Source organism: Carettochelys insculpta, chromosome 1 (assembly GCF_033958435.1).
Source record: "Carettochelys insculpta isolate YL-2023 chromosome 1, ASM3395843v1, whole genome shotgun sequence".
Classification (NCBI taxonomy): Eukaryota; Metazoa; Chordata; order Testudines; family Carettochelyidae; genus Carettochelys; species Carettochelys insculpta.
The window spans coordinates 47,361,456-47,383,832 of NC_134137.1; the positions used below are offsets into that span (position 1 = coordinate 47,361,456).

At 41.3% G+C, this 22,377-nt stretch overlaps 1 protein-coding gene across 3 annotated transcripts in view; it reads left to right on the top strand.

Annotated features, from left to right (window-relative positions):
• Window positions 1–4,316: 4,316 nt before the first annotated feature.
• Window positions 4,317–22,377, top strand: part of TNFRSF19 (TNF receptor superfamily member 19) — a 118,343-nt gene continuing 100,282 nt past the window's right edge. The window contains exons 1-2 of one of the 3 annotated variants that reach the window (XM_074982139.1): window positions 9,932–9,964; window positions 10,333–10,561. The gene's annotated coding sequence lies outside the window, so the exon portion shown is untranslated. Of the gene's footprint in view, window positions 4,668–9,931; window positions 9,965–10,332; window positions 10,562–22,377 lie in introns of those variants that run through there. The other 2 variants (XM_074982154.1, XM_074982146.1) reach the window with 2 other exon arrangements.

Here is a 22,377-nt window from a genome sequence, read left to right on the forward strand (position 1 = left end):
GGTTTCAGTTTAGTGGACTGTCAGATATTATGTTGATTCAACACTCGTGCTCTCAGACAGCCTAGTGCCCAGCTGGCCTGGCAGATTCTGGCATTGATCTCTTTGTCAAGGGAGCCATCATTAGCTATCACACTGCCAAGGTACTTGAACTCCTCTACTGTTTTTAACTCTGTTCCTTCAATAAAGATTGAAGCGGGGAAAACAGCAGATCCTGGAGCAGGCTGAAACAGTACCTCGGTCTTTCCTAGGTTGATGGTCAAACCAAAGAGGTGAGTGGCATCGCAAACTTGTTGACGATGAGCTGGAGATCAGGTTCCTCGTGTGCCGTAAGTGCAGCTGTCAGCAAAAAGGGCTTCAAGGATGAGCCTCTCAAGCATCTTGGTTTTAGCATTCAGATGACAAAGGTCGAAAAGTGACCCATCAAGTCTGTATTTTATGTAGACTCCATGGTCCAGGTCCCTAACTGCAGCCTAATGAGTATCTAAAATTCTTGATATAGTGTTATTAGATAAACTTCATAATTACATTAATCACCAAAAGCTAGGAATGGGCAAAAGATGATGGATCACTTGATGATTACCTGTTCATTAATTTCCTCTGGGGCACTTGGCTTCAGCCATTGTCAGAAAGCAGGACACCAAGGTTCCCTGTAAACTGTGCAGTAGCACAGCCATGCAGCTGCTTAATGAGCCCTGTGCAGGGCTGCTACACGCAGAGAAGCCTGGCTGGGGGAGAGGCACTTCTCTCCGGGCTCCCTGCTGAGGACAGAGTAGCAACTCTCTCCCAACCAGCAGGGAGGGGCCATCAGGGGAAGGGGAAGAAGGAGTAAGCGGCTGGGGAGGGTCAATGGGGACAGGTGTTTGGAGCATCCTGACTCCCAGCTGGGCTGCGACAGCAGGGAGAGGAGAAAAACTACTCAGTTATGGCAGTTGGGTTTGGCTGCAGCTGCCTGGTGTGAAAAACCCAGCTCTCATCTCCTGCCCTGGCCTGGGGATCTGAGGAATATGGTGGGTGGGGGGGTGGGGTATTGCTGGTGTTGGTGAAGTGGTGTGGGGAGTTTGTTTGCAGTATCCTGACTCCCAGCCGGGCTCTTACTCTGAGCACAGTAGCCTACAGCTTCTGGTGCAGATGAAAGACACAGGATTTTCAGGATTTTCTCCTGGGGTGGGGTGGAGGCCGGGTTCAAAAAATTTAAGGTGGGTTATGCTGGCAAGCTGAAGCATGCCGCTACGTGGCAGATGGGGTGCTGGTGAAACTGTTGTCTTGTTAAATGTCAAAGGGAGCTTAGTCCAAGTACATCTTTCCTTTTCTTGTTCAGGCTGGAGTGAGGAGGAGTTAGTATAATTACCAACTGATGGATAACATAATTACAAGATCTGAAATATGCCAGTAAAAATATGGTGGAAAAAAATAATATAGCATCCTCTATTTTCCATTGTTAGACTTACAGAGCAAACATAAAACAGAGAATTCTCTGCATTTCTAGATGAAATTTTTTTCACCTAGTATTAGGAAGGAAAGATAAAGAGGTTGCTTTTGGCCATGTTGAGTTTGTTAACAGGTGGTCATCTGCCCAGGGATGTTAGAAAGGTTGAGTTAAAATTTACTTTGTTTGGAGGATGACAGATCCAGAACAGAGAAGACGACTGAGTATGCCTGGATTAGCAGATCTGAATGCATGATCTGAATTCACTTGTATTGGTGTTTTTCTACTGCAAAGCATTTAGGTGACTTTTGTAGAAAGGGATTCAGGCTTTAATGAACAAATACTGGAGCAAAAGACCTAGCTCATATTTGCATTTTACATTTCAAGCAAAATGTACATGTTAATAGCTGAAGGTACGAAAGAAAAGGATTTTTAACAGAATTTTTCTGGAGTGTTTTGGATATCTGGTGCATACTTTTTATGCTTTTACTTAATGGTTGTCTCTGATTTATTTATATAGCTGGTTTTGGTATGCCCCATTTTAATGTATTCACTAGCTTGAGTTGTTAGAAAGGATGCTAATATATCTACTCAAATAGTACTGTTTTCTTTTTCTTTGATTTTTATACAACCATCTTAAGCAGTGCTCAGTAATTATCCCTCACTTGAATATTTTTTTCTTCTTCCATATATTAGTGCATATAGATAAATATAGATAATAGGTTTTTTTGTTTGTACTGGTGGTGCACATCCACACATGACCTCAATATTGGTGTTGCACATAAAAAATTTCAACCCACCCAAAAGAGAAATCAACCCACCCAAGCATAGAAAATGTTACAGCACACACTGCATGACCCTGGGCTATGTGGCCTGACCCCATACAGTCACTCTTATACAAGCGTATCATTAATTTTCAGGAAAAGACCTTACTCTAGATATACTTTTACAATATAGTAACAGTGTATACAGTCAGTTGATACAATTACTTATCACTTGAGATTCGGTGTCCTCTCCCATAGATACTGACCATAAACCTTCAAAGTGGATTATCTGAAAAATAAAAGGGAGACCAAGGGTCCCTCTGGCATTGGACATATATGTGAAGCTATCTTCTCCTCCAATTATTAGGGTGAGGTTTACCTCTACCACTTGATAACTTGATGAGTTTGTTTTCGCTTGTATGTAAATTAAGGAAAAGCCACGCATCCTTTGTTTAGAACAGATGTTTTAACAACCCCTCCCCCAGCATGCCTGGTTGACACTTTAGTTGTAGTTTCAGTATGTGTTTATAACAACTTAGGTACCCCTTGTGTACATACATCACACATATAGTCATAATCAGTGCGTTACTAGTTTTACAATGCTACCGTACAAGACATTGTCTGCCCCAAGAGTGTGAATGCAAGTGTGCTTAGTGTCACATTGACCTAAACCAGTGAGGGGCAACCTAGGTTAATGAATGGGCCAGAGGAGTGGTGCTCCATCTCAGTGGGCAGCAAGACTGTCATACCCAAGAATCTCCTGGGATAGGACAGTTTTGTTAACTGCACTTGCATACCTAGAATTTGCAGGATGTAGTGATTGAACCATAACACTTCAATGGGATACAGGAGGGAACACATGGCTCTTAGTCAGTGTTGGGTGCTAGCAGCATACACCTCACTTTACATGGACCATTCCAGTAACTAGAACTAGTCAAGATAGAATAAATCCCTCATTACACCTCCCACCCCCCAACAAGGTTCACTGTGTTTGAAGTGTAAAGATGACCTTCTTTGATTGTATACTTGCCAGCAACTGCCCCATACCCAGAGAATTTCTTGGTGGACGTACAAGCAGCTTTAGTGAACAGAGAGGGAGCCGTGCTAGTCTATATACAATCAAAACAAAAAAGCAGTCAAGTAGCACTTTAAAGACTAACAAAATAATTTATTAGGTGAGCTTTTGTGGGACAGACCCACTTCTTCAGACCAACTTTGGATTCTTTGGGCTGAAGAAGTGGGTCTGTCCCAAGAAAGCTCACCTAATAAATTATTTTATTAGTCTTTAAAATGCCACTCGACTGCTTTTTTGTTTCAACTTTAGGGAGAGACAGTTAAATCAGTCCCTGAGTGGTTAAAATGACTTGCACAACACCACAAAATAACTAGCAACGAAGCAGACAACCAAGGAACTGGTGCCTGGTCTTATCATTAGGCTCACTGCTACCAATCAAAAAAAGTTAAATGGCAATTCACAACAGAAGGAAAATTCTTTTCAACTTGGAGCTTCAACAACAAACGAAGTTGTAAGACAACTTTAAGACATCTTTTCCATGAAGCTTTTTCATTACCAGTAACGTATGTAAGCAGATATTTGGTTTAGGTTTGTGTGTGTGTGTAATTGCTTGCCAGTTGTAATAAATGTGTGTTTGACACCCAGACTTCTGTTGAAAATTGTGGGGTTTGCAATGGTAATGCTATTAAATACACTCATTTGAAAATTATCGGGAACCTTACTGCACAAAAAAAACTTCTAGCATTCTGTCTCTCTTCTTGGGAGGAAACTTACAAATAAATGTTGAAATGAGCCTTGTGCTTCTCACAATGGGCCAGCCAGGTTACAAATCATGCAAACTTGTGTTGCTCTTTAGCTGCATTCCCCCACAGGCTGTATTATAGCTCTCTAACCAGTCCCACAGCATTCAATGATGTCATGGGATCTGCAGTTCAGTGAGATGAAAGGGATAAAGTGGAACCCGCTGGCACTGGGGAAAGCTTCCAACACACAATTCACAACATAGCTTGGGAACTTAAAAAGCTACAGATCCAGCCACTCAATTCCAAGCATGTAAGATGATGAACATTCTGCCACCAGAAAAAAAAAAAAAAGGAAAAACAGGGGAGAACTGAAGTGATTCATTTTTAAGCAAAACAATTCTAAAGACTAGAAGTCAGAATTTGGAAATACAACTACCTGCTAGAAAGAGAGCTCTTTCCCTCTTCAAAGCACTTCCTTTGATGTATGGCAACTGATCACTGATCAGATTACAGGCATTTGGTCTCAGTGTTCCTCTGCCTTTGATCTGCATGGTTAATTTTATTTTCCTGGATTTGGAATTTTGTCTGGGCTTGTGCTGACATACTTTTTTTTTTTCCTCCAAGAGGAGGTAAGCTAAAAGCAGTTAATACAGAAGCTCCAGCAGTGTGGATTAAATTGCAGAAAGGCTGTTTATTGGAAAAACTTCAGCATATAGCAGGTACCACATTTAATATTTTATTGAAGGATTTTTCAAAATTGACAAAGCTAGTTTATATTAGAACAAAATATGTATATTTTGATTGAAATATACATAGTTTAAAGACAAAGTAGTTTACGCAGCATTTTTACCTACAAAATCTATTGTGCTAAGTTTTAATGAGGAAAAGCTAACTTACAGATACAAACATCAGAGATTAATTTCAGATAATATTCTTGGCATATAGCATTTTATACTGCAAGGTCTGTAGCCTTGGCTTTATACATTTATATTTATTTAAACACAAAGGCTGAGAGACTTACTACTTTTTTTTTTTTAGTAATGTAAGAACAAATTAACTGTGTCTTCTTCATACTATGTACATGTTATTTTCCCCCTTTCCCCCACCTACTCCCAGACCATTTGTTATGTCAGTATATTACACATTCTCCAAGCAATAGTTGTAATAATTGCTGACACAGGGTATATTTTGCAACAGCAGATATGTTTCAACTATAAATATGTTGATCTGTAAATGTAAGGACACAAGTGTAAAGTTGTTCACCTTAGCATTTAAAACTATAAAGCTGTACTTCAAATACTTCTTGATACAAATAACACATCAATCTGATACTAGCTTCCCTTAAGGTATTTTAAATAAAATATTTTGAAATCCTTAAGCACATCTATAAGCGATATCCCAGCCTCAATTAAATCAATAGAGTTTTGACACTGAAATCAATGATACCAACATTTCATTCCCTCATGTTTTATATTCACTTATTGCGTGTTTCTGTTAAAAAAAAAACCAAACCACCACCAATTCCTAGAACATGTTTGGAGAATATTCACTCATGATATTTAAGAATTATACTATATGCACTAGCTTTACAACTTTAGATGAGGTCAAACCAAGTTTTCAAATGATCAGCATCGGCAGCTGGAACCAGGTTTTTAACAGGAGCTGAACTCTTTATTTGTGAAGCTAGTGAAGGACCAGATTTTCAAAGGAGTTCAGCTCCCAAGTCCTGAGCAATTTTAAAATCTGTCCCCAAATGGCTATATGAATACCTTAAACTTTAAATTATCCACCTTGAGCACACCATTTTACTACAAAACTGAAGATGACAGACAGAGACAAATCAAGAAACACAGAATATTCCACAAAAAGTGTGCTAAAAAGGATACTTTGCAATTTATCAATGTATTAAACAAACAGCTATCTTTCTACTTTACTAAAAATTTATATACAGCTATAACATGTAAAATATTTTCCCATCCTGGATGAGTTTAAGTAAAAAAGACAAAATTATGTTTGTATTTTTAAAATGCTCAATCAGGTTTCATTAATCTGTACAACTCTGCAAATTTAATTTCATGCCAAATTAACAATCAAACCGTTATTCTAAGATACAAAGATAAAGCAATTTTTAACTTTTCAGCTACCCAGAAGTTCTAATAAGTAAATAATGAATCAAACAGGCCTGATTTCAACTATAATTAACTTCCCAGATAGCCAATTAAATTTACATTTCTGTTCAGAAAGACTACTGAAGTATGGGAAGGCAATTAGCACTGTATGAATAACATATTGTCAGGAAAAAGTATTATTAAAAGACACAGCTAGGGTAAAATGCAGGATGTTATTTAGAAAAAAAAACAGTTATTGTCCTAACATATTTCTGGTGTACTTAAAGATGCATTCCCTGTTTATGCTGCTGAGGACACAACTTTTCTCAATCATCTTGGTTTGCCACTTCTTGTTATTTTATTGTTCTACCTTACTACTTTTGGAAGAAACTATTTATAAATCTGCTATTTGCTAACAAATAGTAAGAAAAAAAATCACCAAAACTTTTGTATTTCAGTGATTTTGTGTAGTATGAATCAAATATAAGTAAAAGGTCACCATAAGGGCATGATACTGCAAACTTTCACAAGTGAGTAACTTTTCTCATATGAATACTCACCACTGAAGTCAAGAAATCTTTATAGTATTTAGGCCCTAACACTGACACAAGATTCTCATTTACACCCAGAGATGGCAGGATTTTTAAGTAATCTTACTCAACTGTTAAACACAGATACATTTCAAACCATTTAAACTGGAAAAGGAATGAGTGCACACAACAAAATGAGCACTAAGAAGTGAGAGCACAGTAGGAGATATTAAAGTACAAGGGAAAAAAAACCTGAGGCTATGTTTACATTACCTTACAAAGCAATGCTACAATAGCTTAGTCTTTTACAAGGATCTGTTTTTTAAAGATCGAATAATAATAATAATAATTGGCATTCTTAGGGCTTTACATTTACAAAGAACTGTATAAACAGGGATTAATCATCAGATTTAATATCTGCAAACAGAGTTAACATTGCTTTTTTCACGCAAATCTGGCTAAAGGAGAACTCATGTAAATATCACTTAATAAACTGGCTTGAGCAGTTCTTGATGAATTTTACTGATCCATTTCCACAAACCGTTTTAGATATAAACATTTTGAGTTTGTAATGGCTAAAATATCAAGATGCTTTAGTGCTATGCGGACATCAGTTTCCAACAGCTGTCAAAACAAGTGCAGATTTCTCTGGTAGTTGAGAAATGTCTTAATTTTTGAGATATATAGATAATTTCATATTGCTGCACAACTCCTGCTTCCACTACATATATGATGTGCATCTTTGCCCAACCAATCTTACTTCCCAACTGTCTTTTGTGCCTTCCCTACAATGATAGAAATCTCCTGAAACAATTTTTACCACAGCATTAGCTAATGTTCATTATTGCCTTCCGTGTTCCTAAAAAAAAAATTTTTTTTAAGTTATAGCTTTTTTAAATTATAGATCAAACATCACTTCATTTAAAAGTGTTTCCCATTTTCATAATTCAGAATGTGCACAGAATTGAAACACCCATTTTGTAATCACAGGAAAAAAATCAGTACCAAAAATGTGGATGATGGGATCGGATTTTCAGTTTTTTAGCTTTATGGTCTGTTTTGCATCGAGAAAGTTAAAATGTGTGTGTGGATTGAGAGCAAGTTTAGTTTGAGGACAGAGACTTAATACATTTCTTTACATGGTAATTTTCAGAGTTTATCAATTTTTTAAGATCTCTTGGATGCCTTTTAGCATGTTTCTTCTAAATACATTATAAATATCTGAATCTCAGATGATTAGAACTATTGGTGACTCAGATAGAAACAAGTATTTATTGGATTTGCAGGTGTCAACACAAAATAGATAACATACTTTTAACAGCTGTCTGTAAATAGCAGAAGGATATAGAATTCTGAGTGCTCAACAACAGCTGTCACTCACAACAGGTGTAACATGGCTGTACTGTAGTATGTCACTCTTCATAAAAATTCCAGCGTCCTACAGTGTTCCCTTTGTGAAGGGTGCTCAAATAAAGTTCCTCATTAGGGACTTTTTCCCATTAATAAAATTGTTCAAGTACATTTTTAAAAAGGTACAAACTACTTATTCTTGTTAGAACCATGTGTCTCTTATGGCTAACCCGAATAGTACACTCCCTTTTTATCATACTTAACTGCATTATTAGTGAAATAACTATTTTATACCATTATAAGCTCTAAAGTTTGAATTCTATGTATTGAAACTGCTAAATAAAAGCTAAGGTGGATAAGCTGGTATCTTTCACTGGACCAACTTCTGTTGATCAGAGAGAAAACTTTTTGAGTCACATGGAGCTTTTCTTTAAGTCTGGGAAAGAACGCAAAAGCTTGTCTCTCTTACCAACAGAAATTGGTGCAACAAAACACATTACTTCACCCACCTTGGGGTTGTCTACACTTACAAAAAACTTCGAAATGGCCAAGCTCATGGCCAAATCGAAGAATACTAGTGAGACACTGAAATGAGTATTCTGTGTCTCGTTAGCATGCCACCAGCCACAGCACTTCGAAAGTGCTGCCGTTCATTCACCCACAGCTCATCTACTTGGGGGTCCTTTTCGAAAGCACCCTGCCAACACTGAAATCCCCTCATTCCTTATACACCTGTTACACCCATAGGAATAAGGAGATTTCGATGTTGGAAGGATGCTTTTGAAAAGGACCCCCATGTAGACAAGCCGTGGGCGAGCGAACCATGAAACTTCAAAAGTGCTGTGGCCACTGGCATGCTAATGAGGTGCTGAATATTCATTTTAGCACCTCATTAGTATTCTTCAATTTGGCCATTAGCATGGCCTTTTTAAAATTTTTTGTAAGTGTAGACATAGTCCTTGTCTCACAAATATCCTGTGGCTAAAAGAGATACATAAATAAGAGCTAAACATTACCAACATATTTTGGAGGACTTGAAAAATTCCTTATTACTAAAATAACCACAAGCTATCTAAAATTCCTATTATCCACTGACTTGTTGATTCATAATTTCTAAGCCTATTTCGAATCAATATATACTTACCCTCTTGTAAATTTTAGTAATTTCATCAACTGGTTCATGAGAACCTTGAAATCAAATAGCGGCATACGTTATGCAGTACGTCTGAACCCTGGTTTTGAAAAGTTGGGTGCAAATACACCAGTATGTCAGGCAGGCTCATTACAAGCCACTCAGCCCCTCAGAGCCTCGGGAAACTGGCCAAGCTCACGAGCAGTGAACCCGGATTATTTTGCTGCCGCGTCCCCAGCGGCCTGATTAACCGCGCCTCGCTCGCTGGGCCGGAGACCGCGTCTTGTTCCGTTTCACCTGGCGCTTTCCTCTGGCCCTGCCGACCCGGCCACGCAGCCAGCCTGCACCCGACGGCCGGCCTGTGGGCTGCGGCTACACAGCTACCCAGGCTATGGTGGCTCCGGCGCAGACCTTGGCCGGCGGGACACTTAACCACGCCTGACTGACTCCCAAGTCCCACACGCCTGAAGGTCCCGCCCCCCGACAGCGCCAGCTCCTCGGGCACTGCCGGGTGCCCGCCTCGTCCCCTCATGCGCCTCCAGAGCAAAGCTAGCCGCCCGGGCCCACGCGCAACCGACCCGCCCCCCAGGGAGCCTTCTGGGCTGAAACACGCGCAGCAACGGACCCAAGACAAAACCACCTGGGCCGACCCACCCGCCGTCGTGGTCTGGTCCTCGCAGCTCCCGCCCCCGCGCCTACCTCCGCGGCACCCGCTCCTGGGACGTCACGTGACGGCAGGGAGGGCCGATTGGCTGCGCTGGGTCACATGAGCGTCCAAGAGGCGGGAGGGAAGCGGCGGGCTGTTGCCTAGGCTACGGCGAGCGGAGTGAGCTCGAGGTAGAGGCGGCTGAGGGAGGGGAGCGAGTCGACTCCCTGCGGGACGAGCGCGGCGGCAGGTGCGTGCGAGCGGCCCGAGCGGGGGACTCGTCCCGCCCTCAGGGAGCTGAACGCTGGGGGAGGCAGGCGGGATGACTGGGGTTGGGTGGGGGCAGGGGCAGGGGCTGGGGCTGGGGCTGGGGCTGGTCGGAGCCGAGGCAGAGGAGGCTGCAGCGGGGCAAAGGGCTGCGAGCGGAGAGTGGTACGGCGGCTCCGTGCCAAGGGTCAGTTGCTGCTAGGAGTAGTCCCGAGAGCCGCTGGCTGGCGTCTCCCGACGCCTTCGCCCTCCATGCTGCTGCACTTGCATTTCAAGGGAAGGCGGCGCTGGAAGGAAAGGAAGCTGCTTCCCTCGTGGAACACGCTCTTTTGTTGGTTTCATTGAATTTAGTCTGTCCCCTCCTGCCTCGCATCCTGAAGCGCTTTGCAATTGATGTGCAGCATGCCAAGCACAAGAAAGGCCCCGGATCGGTGGTGTGTGGTAACATCCCTTGAGCTCAGGCTGCACATCTCAACAGCAGAGCTGCTTCTCCGAATCGAAGGGGGTTTGACCAGCCTGAGAGAGACAAATGTGCGGAAAGCAGAATGTTTCTGAAAGACGTGTCTGGATTTTCATGATGGTAAACCAGCAGTCATATAGCGCTGCAAAGACTAACAAAATAAATTATTGGGTGATGAACATGACCGCTTTTTAGTTGTGTGAGAATACAGACTGCCTCGGCTACCTCTTTGTCACTTTTCATGACAATGTTTTATTTTTAAATTTTAATATGTTAATATTCACTTGGAAGTAATTTCGGGTAAAGGGATAATAACAGAAACTAACGAAGTCTCCAGGCTGGGCTCTTTTGAAACTTCTTGGGCTATTTAAGGAGACAGACATAATAAAATTGATCTAATCTTTCTTTGGAGACAAATGTTTAGGTTTGCCAAGTGAGTGAACACTCTATACAGTTGATACGTTTTTAACATATCTGCTATATTTACTGAACAGTAAATCTTTGACATGAATAATTTCATTAACAAAACAGTTCCATTGCATTAAATATATGAACAAAGCAACAGATTTATTCAGATCTGTCAATAGGCTATTTAATTACCAGGTAATTGTATTCAAGTACAGTTTCACTTCTGTCCCATTTTAAGACAATGTAATAAACAGGAAACTTGTAATTGAATAAACAAAGTTTATAGAAATAGGAGTAAGTTTATTTTTGTAGGATTATTTATCACATTCTATTTCAGAAAATTGCACAGTAATAAATGATTTACTTTACTGCTATAAGAATGTTAGCTGTTTGGATTGTTGACTTTTATATTATGTCCCCTTTTCATCTTGAGTGATGGTGGTTAGCAGCAGTGGTGAGGCTCTGTGGACAGTGTTTAAGTCTGCAGCTTCTCTCGTGGCTTATCCATCCAATATTGGATTAGCATTGTCAATTGCAATAACCGCATGTCAGTCTATTTCCGAATTCTTGTGTCTGAGAGTTTTTCCTTCTAAGACGAAGTTCTTTTGCATGGCTTGCATATATACTATCGAAGGAAAATGTGCCCTGTCATAGCAATTGGCACCAGGTATTTTGATCTGATGATGTAGATTCCCGGGATTTTGGACGATTTTGAATTTTTTCATGGGATTTTTGCATGTATCCTTGAATCTTAGCTTTGGTCTTCCTCTTGTTCTCAACCCACATAACTGTTCGCCAAAGAGGATTTCTCTGGGAAGATGTTCATCACCCATTCTTCTCTCAGGCCATCGTAGTCTTCTACTGTTGAGCATCTCTATGAGGCTGGGTATGCCAGGTCTTGACAGAACATCTGCATTTGAAACTTTATCTTGCCAGTTGATAATTCTGTGGAAGCAGCAAAGATGGAGGCTGTTCAGTTTTTTCTGCTGGTGCAAGTAGGTGGTCCATACCTCAGAACCATATAGCGGGATACTCAATATGCATGCCCAGTAGATTAGTATCTTTGTTTTCTTAGTCAATTTAGGATTGTTCCATTCTCGTTTCATAAGTCGGCCAAAAATATTAGCTGCCTTCCCGATTCTGATGTTCAGTTCTTTGTCCATAGATAGGTTTGTGGTGACAGTAGATCCAAGGTAACAGAATTGTTGAACCACATCTAATGGGCTGTTATCCAGAACGACATTGGGTCGCTGAGGTATACCTTGAGTGAATACAACAGTGTTCTTCGTGCTTATGTCAAGGGAAAACAACTTGCAGTCTCTGCTTAGAGAATCCCTCAGTGACTGTAGCATATCTTCATTTTGACCAATGAGAGCTGTATCATCTGCAAAGAGGAGTTCCCTAATGAGGACTTTCTTGACCTTAGTTTTGCCCTTGGCTCTAGCCAGGTTGTAGAGAGAACCATCTAATCTTGTGTGGAGAAATATATCGCTGCATGAGTTTTGAAATGTGCAATTTAGTAGAACTGAGAAGACTGTGCTGAAGAGGGTACGGGCAAGAACACAACCTTGTTGGACTCCGCTGCTCATTGCAAATGGTTCAGATGTAGCTCCATCATATTGCAGTGTTGTTTTCGTGAAAGGCTGTTATGAGCTTCAGCAGAGTTGGTGGGCAGCCAATCTTGGTTAATACTCTGTACAGTCCTGATCTACTAACTGTGTAAAATGCCTTTGTTAAGTCCACAAATGCTATGAATAACGTCTTTCCTTGTTCTCTGAATTTTTCCTGTAGTTGTCAGTGAGAAAATTATGTCTATTTTTGACCTGGCAGTCCTGAAGCCACGTTGGGTCTATCCAGAAACACAATCTGCAAGTTTTTGCAGGCATTTGAGAATGACACAGGCAAATGCCTTACCTGTGATGCTCGGTAACAAGATATCTCTGTAGTTGTTGCAGTCACCTTGTCACCTTTGTTTCTATAGAGAGTGATGATGTTTGCATCCTTCATGTCACGTGGGACATCTCCTATTCTCCAACATTTTAGAAGTAATTCATAGAGGAAGGAGGAGAGTGCAGCTTTGTTTGCCTTTAGGACTTCAGCTGGGGTTTGGTCGTTTCCTGGTGTTTTTCCATTGGAGGGAGCAACAAGAGCTTGAGTTCCTCCTCCATAAGCTCTGGATCTAGCTCAGACATTTCTGGAAAAGTTGGGAGGTGTTTGTCAAGTTCAGGTTGTATTATATGCTCATGGGAATAAAGGCTGGACATCTACAACTTTTTGTCTGTGATCACCTGTCCATTTAAATGCTTCAGTAGGGCAACTTTGGTAATGTTTGGTCCGAGAGCTTTCTTCAAACTATCATACATGGTTTTCAGGTCACCCAAATCAGATGCCTTTTGAATATTGGAACATAGATCGACCGAATACTTGTTTCCACACAGCCTGGATTCTCTCTGAAGAACAGATCTTGCATATCGAAGTTGATCTCTTGTGCTTTGAGAGAGATGTGCTTTGTGTTTTACTTGAAGAAGATCCTAAGAATGTCAGCATTTTCATCAATCCAGTCTTCGTTAGAACATTTACATATTCCAGAGGCAGATTTGGCACATTTGTATATTACCTCTCTCAGCATGGACCATGTTTCATCAACTATTTGTTGGTCAGGTTTGTGTTGCATTTTGCAAGTGAGATAAGAGCATTTTAGCTCATCTCTGGTTTTGAGGGTATTGATTTTTGGCTTATTGCATTCCTTTGTCACATAGAGTTTCTTTGGGATGATTTCACTCTGCTGATGATCAAGGAGTGATCAGTATCGCAATCTGCCCTGTGATATGTGCATGTAATTTTGACAGTGTTGAAATGTTTCCTGCATACCAGTGCAAGGCCAAGTTGATGCCAGCAACCAGATCCAGGGTAGCGCCATGAAACCTTGTGACGCTCTTTCAAGTTAAAGAATGTATTAGTGATGCAGATGGGATTCTGAAAGCTGAATTTGAGAAGACTTAAACCATTTTCGTTCATTTTCCCAATACCGTGATGACTGAGGCAGACTGGTCAGGACAGATGGTCGAATCCAACTCTTTCATTGAAGTCACCAAGGATGTACAATTGTTCGCTAGTTGGAAAAGAGTCAATAACTTTCTGAAGATTATAATAAAAGTGGTCCTTGTCTTGAGTGCATGACACCAATGTGGGTGCATAAGGACTGATGATGTTGACATATCCTGACTTGGTGCAGAGCTTCTGGGGTATAATACGTTTTGATTCAGCTGTGGGCATATTGATTGTACCGAACAGCAAATCCAACTGTTTAGAGCTGGTGTTCTTCTGAACTCAAGTATTTCCAGAAGAAAGTGTAGTTGGTTTCTTTCAGTGACCAAGCATCTGCTAGCCTGGTTTCTTGGAGTACAGTGATGTTGATGTTCTGTCTGTGTAGCTGTTAATCTATTGACTGCTGTTTTGCATATTGAGTCAGTGTTCATGAGGTCATGGGCAGATTCAAGTCTTGGACACGTGGTCCACACATTCCTGCTACCGAGCCAGAGGCAAAGTATTTTATTATTTTGTTTTTTTGGTGGGTACATCATTTACATCTATTTTTCAATTTTTGGCCTGTCCCCATGCACCCAATGAGGAAGGCAGATGTGGCCGGTCAGCACCTTGATTGACCGGGGGCTGCCCAGCTTGAGGCAGGCGGTAACTGACCAGTGAAGTGTGATGACTCCTCCCACTGACAAAAGTGACCTGTGGCATCCTCTTTTTCACCAGTTGAGGAGGGCTTATAACCCATAACTGCTACTTCCTGTGTTGTTTCCATGCTATCAGCAAGGATGAAGTGCCCTGTCCATTTGGCACCCTCTTATATTCTGCATTGCCTGTGCTAGTATTTGGAGCAAGTGTGTTGCCCACGCAGCACTGTCCCCCTCTCTGTCTCTCCAGTTGAATCTAAAGGAAAGACAGAAGTCAGTGTGTTTAGAACTGAGGTGAGTGCAAGGAGATGCCAGAAAGCAGGTCTGACAAATCCTCCTTGCTAGCCACCTTAGGGTCTTCACTCCAGATTTTCTGTTTTGGGAGATCCAAAGGCTATGGGAGTAAACCCAACCTACCCACAAGGCAGTGGGGAATTTTCTGACAGGATTGTTTTCCCTGGGGTGATGTAAAGAGTCACGACCCCTTGGAAGCAGGTGACCAAATGATGGTTCATACGCCATTTGGATTAACCAACATAATCCAGGGACCCAAGTATCCCAGATCCTCATCTCATGGAAAATGAGGGGATAGAAGCCACTCAGTCCACCCAGTTGCCGTCATATTCAGGGGTCCGCATTGCCCACCCAGCACCTGCAGGCTGCTGGCACTCCTTTCGCTGCCCTGCTCAGGGCTTGCGGAGGACCATGTAAGAAAGAAGAAATAACACATGGCAAATGGTGGGGAGGATCAGACTGGCTCAATCCTCCCCACCGCTGCCTGCAGCTGCCCCCCCGCACCCTCCAGCTCAGCCCACTCCCAACACCCTCCAGCCTGCAGCTCCCCCCGCCCCCGCATATTCTGTCCCATCCCACTCCTAACACCCACCCGGCCCAGTCCCCGAACTCCACCACCTAGTACCCCCAGCTGCGCACAGCAAAGCAGCTCCCACCATGTGGCGGAGCAGCTGCGGCTGTGTGCTGTGAAGTGGCTCCAGCTGCGCAGTAGGGTCCCCACAGCCATGTGGTGAGGCACCTCCAGCCATGCTCCGCAGCTCCTCCCCCGCACCCTTCGGCCCAGACCATTCCCAAAGCCCCCTGGCCTGTAGCTCCCCCTCCCCCCCCCCCTGACCCTCTGGGCTGGCCCGGTCCTCTCCCAACACCCCCTGGTCTGCAGCTTTCCCCACACCCACCCTGGCCCAGTCCTTGAAACCTGCCCCCTCACCACCCTCCGCTAACCTTTGGAAATTCCTGTTGTTGTTATGTTTTTCTTATGTAACATAGGAAGCATCTCCACTATGAAATAAACTTGAATTTAAGGCAATTAGCTCAATATTACTACATGACCATCTTCACTGTAAATACCATTAATTCAATTTAAGGAGCATTAATACTGAGATCACAAAATTGCAGTTACCTGATGGGCGTAGCATCGAACTCACATTAAGAAGTTCGATTAAAGGCCAGTTTGGAAGCCCCACATCTTAAAACTGAATTTATTATCCTCCATAGGTGTCCCTTATGTAGCCCACAATGCCCCTCACTGCTCTGCTTTGGCCACTGCTCTCCAGTTAATTAGGTAACAGGAAGAATGTGAATTTCAAAGTGGGAGCAGTAAACCTTTGGGTGTGGGCTCATGTTTGTATGAAAGCCTGAGAAATATCTGTCTTTCTTTGGTGTTAGCGCTGTGAGCGCATCTACCCATTACAAATAGCCCCCGCAGGGAGTTCATTGTTCTGTCTCTGTGCTTTTTGAAAGTCCAGCAATACATAAAAGCAGCTCTTCCAGATTTTTAATTAGTAGAATAATCATTAAGTTAAATATTGAGTGGTTAATGTAGCAGGACAGTTCTGAAGCTCTTGTGATAAAAGTGTATAGTAATAGAAATGGAACAAGGACATGGTATAGAGGTTTCCATTTTTACTGTACTTGCACATTTGTACCAAAATGCATTCATACGTACCCACAATTGACGTTCCAATATAAAATTTTACTCAAATAAAGCAATTTCTTGTAAAGTGGAAAAGTATGATACAGTCCTAATCTTGAAACATGAGTACCTATGTGAACTACTCACAGAAGAAATCCACTAGATTTCAGTGGCATTACCTATAATTCCCCCGTGCGTAACAGTTCATAATAAAACGGAAAAGCAGTCCTGTAGCACTTTAAAAACTGACAAAATAATATGTAAGGTGATGAGCTTTCGTGGGTGAGACCCACTTCTTCAGATCTGAAAAATTCCAATAAATAAAAACTCAGAAAAAGAGAATTTAACAGAAAGATAGGAAAAATTAAATAAAAACTGATGAATCAGGTACATAGGACAGAAGAAGGACAGAGGGGGAAGAAAATTACTTATTTCATGATAAGTGAGGGAAGGCTTGCAGGGAGCTAGAGGTAACCAGGAGAATCTGCAGAGGAGTGATGTTGCTGTGTGGGAGAAAGCAAGGGGGGATTATACACCTGGTGCATGCTCTGTTAGTTCTTCCCATCTGTAAATCTGCATTCCTATAATTCATTCCCATAACAGGTCCCACTTCTCCCTTTGCTCCTGGTCCCGATCCCAATACTCACCTTTCCTGCCTGTAAGGCACTGATTCTACTAATCCCAGCTCCCTCCTGCTCTGTGTCTGAGATCTGGCATAAAGAGTAGAGAGCAGTCAGAAATGGAAGCAAAGAGGCTGCCTGCTGAGCACGTGTAATAGTGGTCTGTATTTGCAGGCAGGATAAACTGCCACCTAAACTTCTTGCCCAGAGTCCTGCAAAATGCAAGACATTGATTCTGCACCATGGACATGCATAAGGGATAGCTTGCATGTGTGAGTGTCAAGTGGAATCTGAGACACTTGGCAAATCTGTGAATGATGAGCCCACTTGGATAGTGACACTTTTCCAGTTCCTCTGATATAAAATCCCCTTTATCAGGCATCCTAGCCATGAGATAGCAGCTTAAAAGTCATGATAGTTTTATGCATGGAAAACCTATTATTGGATCACAGCTTAATCCTACCAATCCGAAATCATACCCTAGTGTGTCTTGATGAAATTTTACATTTAGGAGGAGAAGGAAGAAATATTTCTGTGAAAGGTTACGAGCCAAATGTTAGAATAAATTCTGAATCACTAGGGATTATTAGACAGCGAGCAGGAGAGATAATGTAACGTGCATGATAAATGTATGACATGACTTTTATGCTCTCACACTCAGCATATATGAGGAGGCACATGCATATATAAACGGCCATCTGAAGCCATATTGCTGTGTTCATTAATACATGTGGGAGTTCTTTTGCAAGTTGAGAGTGATGTCTAACCTTTGCTCACATTTTGTAATAGAGTTTGGGTTAATATATCACTGTGCTTGGTACTACATTTTAATGTCAGTAACATGCACCATTATTTTCAAATATCCATATTTTCATTAAAAAGCCCAGCAAAGTAGATTTCTATGTAAGTAAAGATTGAACTTTTCTCATTTGACACCCTCAGGACCTCCGTGGTGCCAGACAAGAATCTGACGGGGCCCGGGGGTGGGTGTCATTATTTTCTAGCACAAGGCTGTTCAACCTTTTTTCATTGGGGACCATACGGCAATTTTTTAAATGTTCTGGGGGTGGGGGGGGCGAACCCAAAATACGCCCAAACACCACCCCCAGGCTTAACCTCTTGCAGCACCAAACTGCATCCCTGCCCCCAGGCTTAGACCCCAGGCAGCCTGAAACCTCCTGCCCCCCGCAGTCTTAAACCACCTGCAGCCCCAAACTGTTCCCTGCCAACCCTCAGGATTAACTCCCCTTGCAGCCCCAGAACTCTCTGCCCCCAGGGTTAGTGGTGGCTTAGCACTCTGGCTGGCAGGGCTGTACCACTGGCCCCACGCCCCAGCCTGGGGCTCTGTCCCCTGAGGCCGGCCGTGGCTCAGCACTCCAGCTGATGGGGCTCTGGCACTGGCCCCATGCCCCAGCCAGGACTCTGCCCCATGGGGTCAGCAGTGTCTCCATGCCCCAGCAACAGGGTTTCTGCTGCAGCCAGCCCTGTGGAAGCTGGTGCCACTGTGGCAGCCAGCCCTGTGGGACAAATAATTAAGGATCTGTGGGCCAATGTCTGGCCCATGTGCTAGAATAGGGGTGTCCAACACATGGCCCATTACAAATGCTTCCACTGCTTACTGGGCACATAGAAAACATTTAGGAGTAAATTACAGCTAAATAACAACATAGAACACTGAGAGGCAGGATTGGAGGCTATAAACAAACTTTAAGGAACCCCAGGAAACTTGGCCACACCCATCATAAGAGGTCATCTAGCTAACTAAAATCATGCTATGTTACAGTTTGCCAGATGAGAGAGCTCCAGATTAGAGAGGTTCAAGCTCTCAAGTTCCCCAAGTATCTAAGGGAAATAGGGGAAAAACCCTCTAAATCTGTTGAACTGATAGCTGAGGGCACTCATTCAAGACTTGAAGAAAAATCCATTAGCTACTTGTTACTTTGAATACACAGAATAATTGAGTAGTGTCTGTCTGTGACATCAAGGCAATAGCAAGCTGATACCAAGAGAAAACATATTTGCCTAATGGCAAACTATTATTAAGCACTGCAAGTCTGCTCTTTAAGCAGCACTTTCACATTTGAGGCAGAAACAGGAAACATGCAGTTGGCACAGTTATGTCTCTTCCAAGACTTTCTTTCAAGCGAGTTAGTTATTAGTGTACCTCAACCTCACAGATTATGTTTATCTACATTTCAGCATAGCCAGTGAAGTTTTATTACTCTTCTACTCTTGTACAGAAGTCTTGTGTTGTACACTGGTCATTCTGTTTCTTACATATAACAGCTGATATATCTCTTGGGAGTTTGTTTTAAAGAAATGGGACAATTAATGTGTTATGGCCCCTTTTCGTCTCGAGAAATGGTGGTTAGCAGTGGTGGTGAGGATAATAGCATGGTAACTACAGTCTGACATCTGTGCTAAATGGATTTCAATACCCTTTTTCACCCTGATTGAGTGTTCCTGAATTTTAAACGCCAGATGTTCCTAAGTTTTCTTTGCAAATTCTGAAACTTATTCGTAGTTTAAATCCACATGTCATTTTGATAATTATCACTTTTAAAGCTGAAAAAACTTGGGGGATTGGTTGCATCGTTTACAAACTGAACAGTCAATATATGGTACTGTTCAATAAACACGTAGTTCTCTTGTGAAAGTCTGATAGATGACCGTTCAAAAATACTTGGTTTTTGGAGGTTGATGCTGACCTGTAATATTTTGGAATTCCTGATGTTTGAAGGTGTTAGGTTTGGCAATGGGGTTATGAAGTCGGTAGATTTTTTTTTTTTTCAATAGAAAATATTTCACAGTTGAAATAAGAAAAACATTTATACTGTTAAGCCAACAAAATGTGTCATTTTAATACAGTGTGCACTTCAATATACTTCTTAGGGGTCTAAAAATCTACAAGCAACATGTTGTATTAGGATAATTTTACAAGGAAGCCAGTGAATCTCAAAGCTAACATACATTAAATCTCTTTCATATCTCGCAGTTCTGGGACTGGGACTCTGCCGGTTGTTCAAATATTCTAGATAACAGAGAGGTATACCTAGCAATTCAGAACTCTAAAGAAAAACAAGATTAGATATAAAAATGTATGCAGAATACTTCATTTACCAATAACAGTAGTATTGTACATAGTAAATTTATACTGTATTTATTAGTATTTACTTTCACTATACTGTACATATGGAAAACGTAACTAAAATTTACTTATGATTACACGCTGGTTATCTGAGAGTTCCAGATGATAGAATCCCGGATATGAAAGAGTTTACTGTTGATACATATAAAAAATGAAAAGTTACTGTCAGCCTTTACAAAAGGATTTTCTGTACTGATCCGTCTTTCCCATCTGAGTTTAAGGGTTGACATTTGTTTCTAATCCACTTGTGATTACAGAATAACATTATAATAGTCAAACTGTATTCATACCCACTGGCTTTATTTCAACACTAGGTTTAATAAATTACATGTTTGCCAACTGATTTTAACACTATTAAAGTTTCAAATTATTGCATATTGGAAAAATGTATAGTATGACCGGGGCTTCATTTTACAAAGTTAATATAGTTTTATTGCACTAAATCTGTTACCTATAGCAAGTGCTACATCTGGTGGTTAATAAATCAAGCTGTTCTTAAATTATGGAAAAATAAAGAAGAATTTTAAGTGACTTGCTCGGGGGGGGAGCTACCCAGACTGTGTAGATTATGCTACAGCTTCACATTTTGAGTCATTAGGTTTAGTATGCTTCAGCAAGATTATTGGTATAGTTCACAAGTGTGAAAATAGTTGTCAAAATAAATATTTTACATTTTAAAACTTCTGTTTTGACATTTCACAGATATGTTTTCACAATGAAGTAACACTGAGAGAAGTAGACATTTTTCGAAAACAATTGTTGCTTTTACCTTTTTAAAAAAAAATGAAAAATATTTTTTAACTTTTGATCAAGTTATGATTATGGAGATCACTGTTCAGTGTATTATATCAGTGTATTCCTAATTATAGTCAGGTTATGTGGGTGTTTTTTTTTTGTTTTTTTTTTGCCACTAGTCAAGTAAAATGTATTACTGAGGAATAAACTAAATAGTATAAATGCACATAATTTATTAAATAATAATTGAGCAATCAAATCAAAGCATTTTAAAAGCTATCAATTTTCAGGTTTATGTTTACAGTACTTCAAATTATTCTTAATTGCTTGACAGAAACATCCAGCTAAAGCATAAACCAGAAAGGAATCCAGTCTTGATATGAAACTTACAAGTATGTGTCTAATTTGAATTTGTTTGACTTCACATGCCAGCCATTGATTGTTATTGCATCTCCTATGGTTTAAAGAGCCCTTTCCCCGCAGTGAATGATATGGTGTAATCAAGTCACATCTCAATCTTTTTTATGAATGAAATAGATTTAACACTAAGCCTACGCCTACACTACCAGATAAATTCAATTTTGTAATGTTGGGTTTTATAAATTCCAATTTGAGTATTCTCACCTCCACACAAAGTCGGGTTAGTCCTGCCACACTAAATTTCCAAAGATCTACTGTTGCAGCAGTGCATTGTTGGAAACCTATCCCACAGTTCCCTCAGACCCAAAGCATAGTGGATCTTTTATCTGGTGCAATATGGGGAAAAAATGCCCCGCAAGTGGTTGTGGGCATGTGAGGTCATCTTCCCACATCACATTGCCCTCATCCTCCTCCCTTGGAAAGCAAACGACCATTTTTCCAGAAGGAAAAGTAGGGAACCACAATGTTTATTTGCTCTGGGATCACCCAGATGACTATGCCATGTTACCTGGCCCCTCAGCTACTTTTCTCCCCTTGAAATCACAGTATGGTATGACCTGTCTTAAAGAAGCCATTTGGTAAGGAATTTGCCAAAAGAGTGCAAGGGTGCTTGTTTACCACATCTTGGTTTCCCTAGGGTTACTGGTTGAAAGAAAGCTGTGAAGTTACTGTTAATCCAACTTAAAATCACATGCCGTAGATTTACTGGTTGAACTGCAAATAATAATGGAAATAATTCAGTTCACTGAAAACAAAAAAATGGTTTTTTTTGTTTGAAAGGGAGCCAACTTTCTGAAGCTTGCTTTGGTATGATGGTTCACTCTGTAGGGTGTGGGGTGGAAGGTGAGGGAGTAGTTAACACGGTCTCTTCAGAGGCTTTCTCCGAAGGGCCAGAGTGGGGGGCAGCCCTGAATATCATTGACTGCAGGGGCTGCCCACCCCATGTACATTGATAGGTGGGGGTGCTACCTGAGGGACCAGTTGACATAGTC